Genomic DNA, 6,663 nt, shown 5'->3' with positions numbered 1-6,663 from the left:
AGCCACCGACACCTGCTGTTGGATACTACTATGAAAAGGCTAACATCCTTGCCCTGAATTCAGCCAAAGTGTCTCAGCTTTTATGTATTGGGACCCTTGATAACATTGTATTTGATTAAAGAAAATCAGTTCCATGACTACTAACTAATTTAATTAACCCTAATATTTTATTGTCATCAGACCCATCAAAGAAAGATGAAAATCAGGCAGTTAGCCTTCATGTTATCTCCAAAGATTTTTCGTTGATTAAATAATTGTCTAATCATATTGTAAATCTATAATGTGCCAGAGAGTATGTGAAATACTTCCCATATTAGTACTTTTTCTTATTTAGGTCATTTAAAACTCGATAAATTGTTAATGATACAGGTAAGGAAATTGAGGCTCAGAGATGCTAATCAATATATCCCCAAAACCCCAAGCTAGCAAATGACAAAGCTGGACTTGAAACCAGATATGACTCCAAAAACAGTGGTCTTGAATACCAGGCTCTAGTGCCTCCCATGTATGGCTATGAAATTACCAAATAGTTTTATATAGGTAGGGGTTGTTATGGAGGTGAAAGGTGAAGAATGGATGGAAACACGAGTCAAGGTTACATTGTGGCATGATCAGAGCCATTACTTACAGATGGTGCAGGAAGAAATGTACAAAACAGAAACGTGAAAGTCTCCCGGTGGTAGAATTCTGGGTGTTCTTCCCCTCTTTATTTGTACTTTTAAAGTATTGTCTCTATTTTGTCTTCAGTGAGCATGTAATGTTTAAGATGAGCTACAATTTGGCAGGGGTGATGGTGTGGTGATAGTGTTAGTTTTTATTATTAAATAAACATATACAAAGTTGAACCATAGTATAATGAACTGCCATATACCAATTACTCAGTTCCAATAATTTAACAACTCACAGCCAACCATTTCATTTATATTCCCACCCATCTCCCTCCCTATATTATTTTGAAGCAAATACCAAACGTCATGACATTTCAAATATTTTAGTTGGTGTCTTGAGGACTCTCTAAAAAATTAAACATAGTGCATCTTGGCCTTTTGACTAAGATCAAGTATATAAAAATTAATCATACTTGCAATATATAAAAATATCAAATCATTATGTTGTATACCTGAAACTCATAGGTTATATGTCAGTTATATCTCAATAAAAAAAAATAGACATAGCTGAAATGCCATATCAAATCTGAAAAGTTAACAGTAACCAGTCAGTGTTCAAATTTCTGGTTGTCACAAATGATAATTTTTTTCAATTTTTAAGTTTCTTTGATTCAAGATCCAGAGTGATCCATACGTTGTGATTGGTTGATATCTCCTAAGTACCTCTTATTCTATAGGTTCCACTCCCATCACTTCTTTCGTCTTGCAATTTATTGAAGAAATAATCATGTCAATTGCATCCCCTCAGTGACATTCAACATGATCTTCTGTCCTATTTCCTGTAATTTGGTAGATGCTCGATCAGATTTAGGTGTAATCTTTTTTGGCAATACTCCTCCATGGGTAGCAGCATATTCCCCCACCAGAAAGCATGTGATCTTAAGAATCTTACCTTTTTTGACAGCATGATGCACCTGGAGAGTATTTATGCTAAGTGAAATAAAGCCAGTCAGAGAAAGACAAATACTATATGATTTCACTTATATGTGTAGCCTAATGAACAAAGTAAACTAACAAAGTGGAGACATACATGGATACAGAGAACAGACTGACAGCTGTCAAACAGAAGGGGGTTGGGGCTGGGTGAGAAGGGTAAAGGGATTAAGCAAAGAAAAAAGACTCTCGGATACAGACCTCAGTGTGGTGATTGCCAGAGGGAAGCAGGGAGGTAGAAGGAGGTAAAGGGGGATAAATGGTGATGGAAGGAGACATGACTTAATGTGGTAAAGACACAATATACAGGTGATGTATGGCAGAATTGTATACCTGAAACATGTACAATTTTTATTAACCAATGTCACCCCACTAAATTCAATAAAACAAAAATAAATAAATAAGTACCATGGGGGGGGAGTCTATTTTGTACTCTTAGCAGCTGACCAATACCTTTTATCCCTATTAATTCATTGGAAGTTGCAAAATGGTGATATTCATCATCTGCAATTCCATCACCTCTTTTTCACTTAACTGGAAGGTGTTTTTAAGAGAAACTATCCCTCAGCTAACTTGTTTATCTAGCAGTACAGTTTGTGTGGGAACTGTTAAGAAATACTTTTTTTTTCCTGTTTATTTCCCCATTTTCAAAATAAAATAATGAGTTAGCTCACTAGCATCCTCCAATGGTGAGCAAATAGTACTTTGGTTTTTGGATGATGTGTTTGTCTATTTAGTATCATTTTGGACTCATGTATTCAAACATATTCAATGCTTCAATCATTGTAGTTATTATTTTCTATGTTGATGTTCACATTGTGCTACCTTCAGATTGGCTCATGAGTCCTTTTGAGAGCATACTAAATAATCTTTGATAGCTTCCTTACTATCTTGCATGACAAGATATTGCAGGCTCCCATACTTTTCCTAATGAATGTCTGTTTTTCTTAAAGTATCTTGGCTCTATACTGGCAATTCTAATTAAAAACAGGAGTACAGATTTTACTAAACATATATTATCTTTCTCTTTTGCTAAGAATATCAGTCCTAAGCAGCAAGTGGAATGACAGGATTAGAATACTGTGTTATTCACTTGCCTTATCCCGCAGTATTTTTATCCCACACAACAGTCTCAGAGTAACAACACTAACACTGCCACCAACGTGATTATTGTTGACAATGTAGTATGATTTTTACAGTTCATTTTTTACTATTTTAGGACATACCCCATGAGAAAGGTACACATTATTGAATTTTATAGCAATAATAGCAGCTCTCTGGGTTGTTATGGTACCAACGGAATATATATTTAAGTACATTCATTTCATTTACTTTTAAAGATTGTATTATTTTATAATTTAAAAAATATTTAAATGTCTCAAGTAAAATCAACAAAACACGATATAGACAAAAATTGTAGCTTCTAACAACTTAATCTTTTTAGTTAAAATACAAAATACAGTTTGACCCTCTTATACAATTTTTTTGATAGTTTAAGTATTTTTTGTTATTAGAGTTTTCCCAATTTTCCCCTTTATCCCCCGTCCTCCCTGCCCCCAACCCTCCAGCATTCCTCCCCCCTTAGTTCATGTCCATGGGTTGTACCCATAAATTCTTTGAGTCCTCTGTTTCCTATACCATTTTTTCTCTCCCCATCTATTTTATGCCTACTAATTATGCTGCTTCTTCCCTGTACCTTCCCCCCCATTCCCCCTCCCACTTAACTCCCTCTGTGTGATGCCCATCTCTGATTCTGTTCCTGTTCCAGTTGTTTGCTTAGTTTTTGTTTTCAATGTTTTTCTTTTCTTTTAGGTTCATTTGTTGATAGTTGTTTGCTGTCATTTTACTATTCTTCTGATCTTCTTTTTCTTAGATAAGCCCCTTTAACATTTCATGTAATAATGGCTTGGTGATGTAGAACTCCTTTAACTTGACCTTATCTGGGAAGCACTTTATCTGCCCTTCCATTCTAAACAATAGCTTTGCTGGATAATCTTGGATGTAGGTCCTTGCCTTTTGTGACTTCAAGTACTTCTTTCTAGCCCCTTCTTACCTGCAAGATTTCTTTTGAGAAATCAGCTGATAAATCTTATGGGAACTCCTTTGTAGATAACTGTCCCCTTTTATCTTGCTGCTTTTAGGATTTTCCCTTTATCTTTAATCCTGGGTAATTTAATGATGATGTGCCTTGGTGTGTGCCTCCTTGGGTCCAACTTCTTTGGGACTCTGGGCTTCCTGGACTTACTAGAGGTCTATTTCCTTTACCAGATTGCGGAAGTTTTCCTTCATTATTTGTTCAAGTAAGTTTTCAATTTCTTGTTCTTGTTGTTCTCCTTCTGGCACCTCTAAAATTCGGATATTGAAACTTTTCAGGTTGTCCCAGAGAATCCTCAGCCTCTCATTTTTTTGGATTCTTGTTTCTTCATTCTGATCTGGTTAGATGTTTGTTTCTTTCTTTTGTTCCAAATCGTTGCTTTGAATCCTGATTTCCTTCCTGTTACTGTTGGTTCCCTGAATATTTTGCTTTACTTCATTTCAGGTATCTTTCATTTTTCGACCAAGCTCAATCAGTTCTGTGAGCATTTTGATTAACAGGGCTTTAAATTCTCCATCAGGTAGGTTGGCAATCTCATCACATAGTTCTGAGGTTTTACTCTGTTCTTTTATTTGGGCCATATTTCTTTGTCTTGGTGCAGCTGATAGGTTGTAATGGGGCGGGGCCTCAGGTATTCACCCTAGCAGGGCAACCCTCTTTGCTGTGCTGTGGCACTGCCTATGGTGGAGGGAACAGTGCAGCTCACCTGCTCATCCCTGGCGCACTTTTCAACTCTAGTGTGAGACTGGGAGAAACTCCCACCAAGGCAACCCCAGCCATAGTTCACAGTCAGCTCTGAGTCTCAGTTTTCCCCTTAAGTCAGCCCCTCCCACAGAGCTCGGCACCCAGCCCCGCCCCTCAGCCACCTCTCTGTGGTTTTTTGAGTCAGCCATGCAGTCCACTGTCTTACCTGTCTGGTTCTAATTTTTTTCTTTGATTCCTTGGTTGTCAAGAGTTCCATGCAGTTTGATTTTCTGGCGCTTTTAGTTGTTGATTGATTTCAGGTTGGTTGTTATCTTCCTTTTGACTGTGCGAGGAAGCGAAGGGTTTCTACCTACACCTCCATCTTCGCCAGAACCAAATTGTAGAATCTTTACGTAGAAAAATTTTAAATGATCTCAAAGACCTTAAAAGAAGGCCTAAATAAATGGGGGGTGGGGGGAGAACACCCCATGTTGGTAAAAAAATAATGCTTAAAATTGCAAAGTATGAAACACGTTTTATTTTCTGTATTTCTAATGTTTTGACATTAGGGGGCCTTGCTGACCCCTGACTGACTGCCTCTCCCCTCATGTAACTTCTCCAATTATATTTTTCCTAAGAAGTGGTGACTACACTACATATTCCAAATGCAGTCATAAGCATTAGACATAAGAGAAAAAATACTGAGTTTGAGTCATCTACCATCTCCTTGGCAATTAAACATATTTCTGCACCTTAAAATATCAAGGCATCGTTGAAAATTTAGTTTTTTCTCTGTACATAAACTTGTCATATTCATTTGACTTTTCTCATTATCCTAAACCTCTTAGCAATGGCTGATTAAGACTATACACATACCTCCTTAAAACTGTTGTGTGGCCAACTGTCTAGGTCACTTAAACCAAGCTACCCCAAATTCTTTTTGGAAAATAAGACTTTAAAAAAAAGGTCAAAACAAGTCACTTACACTTTCATGCTCAGTTTCCTTGGCTATAACATAAAGCAGTCAAAGAAAATAATTCCTATATATTTCTAGTCTTCTAGACTAGTGTAAAATTATCTGGTCTTACATCACTTCCTTTTCAAAAACCTAGTAGTCTATACAAAACTGTTAAAGTGGGGCTCTAAATAATTTTTCCATTTTTCCCCAAATGTCTTCCACACATTATTCTTTAAACATCATAGGTTGTTTATTTACTTAGTTGAAGTATCACTGGTTCTCAAACTGGGGGCCCTAGACCAGCATTCTCTGGGAGATTAGCAGTGCTAATTTTCAGGCTCTGTCCTGGACCTAGAGTCAATACTACAGCTGAGGCCCAGCAACATTTAACAAACATCTCCCCCTGCCCCAACATGCTCAACATTGAGAAAGCAATGACAAAGCTTTCCCAGAACTCTTGGAATGCCCTTGCTAAAACAGCACTTTATAGTATCAAAGTTCTCAGATATTTTTTCATGTATGTTTCCCCAAGTAGACTATAAAAAAAATCCCTTCTTCAACTTTTAACCTATCAAACAACCTAGCATGGTTTGATAGGTCCAAAGTTTTCAAACTTAACTATACATAGCTTTATTTGTTGCTTTGAAATAGACCCTATTTCAAAAATAGACCTAAAGATTTATATAAATCAATATTGAATGAACCTGCTCATTCAATAAATATTTACATACTTTTTTTTTAGCAAAATATTTCATGAAAGCAGTCTGAATGGATAGGAAAATAGTTTGGCCTGAGCCAATGATCTCAAACCTACTGTTTTAGGGCCCCATACTGGGAAAATGTAGATAAGGCTTTTATGGCAGGCTTACCCTGGCCTCTGGTGGATCATTTGGATGGGGCACTGCCCTATACACCAAAAAGTGGAAGGTTTGATTCCTGAGTGGGGAACATACCTAGGCTGCAAGTTCAATCCCTGTACAGGAGGCAACCAGTTTCTCTCTCTCTCTTCTCCATCTCTAAAATCAATGGACATATCCTTGGGTGACAATTAACAAAAAAGCTTATGGTAGGTTCAATATTGGTTTTCATCCAAGATGTCTATGTTCGAATCCCTGGAATCTGTGAATGTTACCTTATTATGACAAAATGGGAGTTTGCAGATGTGATTAAGAATTTGAATTGGGGGACTAGTCTATTCATCCAGGTGAGCCCAATGACACCCTTATAAAAGGGAGCAGAGGGAGATACTACAACCAAAGAGTGGAGACCATATGATAATGAAGGCAGAGACTTAAATATGTTACACTTTGGGCTATTAAGATGGA

Source organism: Desmodus rotundus, chromosome 5 (assembly GCF_022682495.2).
Source record: "Desmodus rotundus isolate HL8 chromosome 5, HLdesRot8A.1, whole genome shotgun sequence".
Lineage (NCBI taxonomy): Eukaryota > Metazoa > Chordata > Mammalia > Chiroptera > Phyllostomidae > Desmodus > Desmodus rotundus.
The sequence above is the reverse complement of the archived record's forward strand: the minus strand, read 5'-3'. Positions refer to the sequence as shown.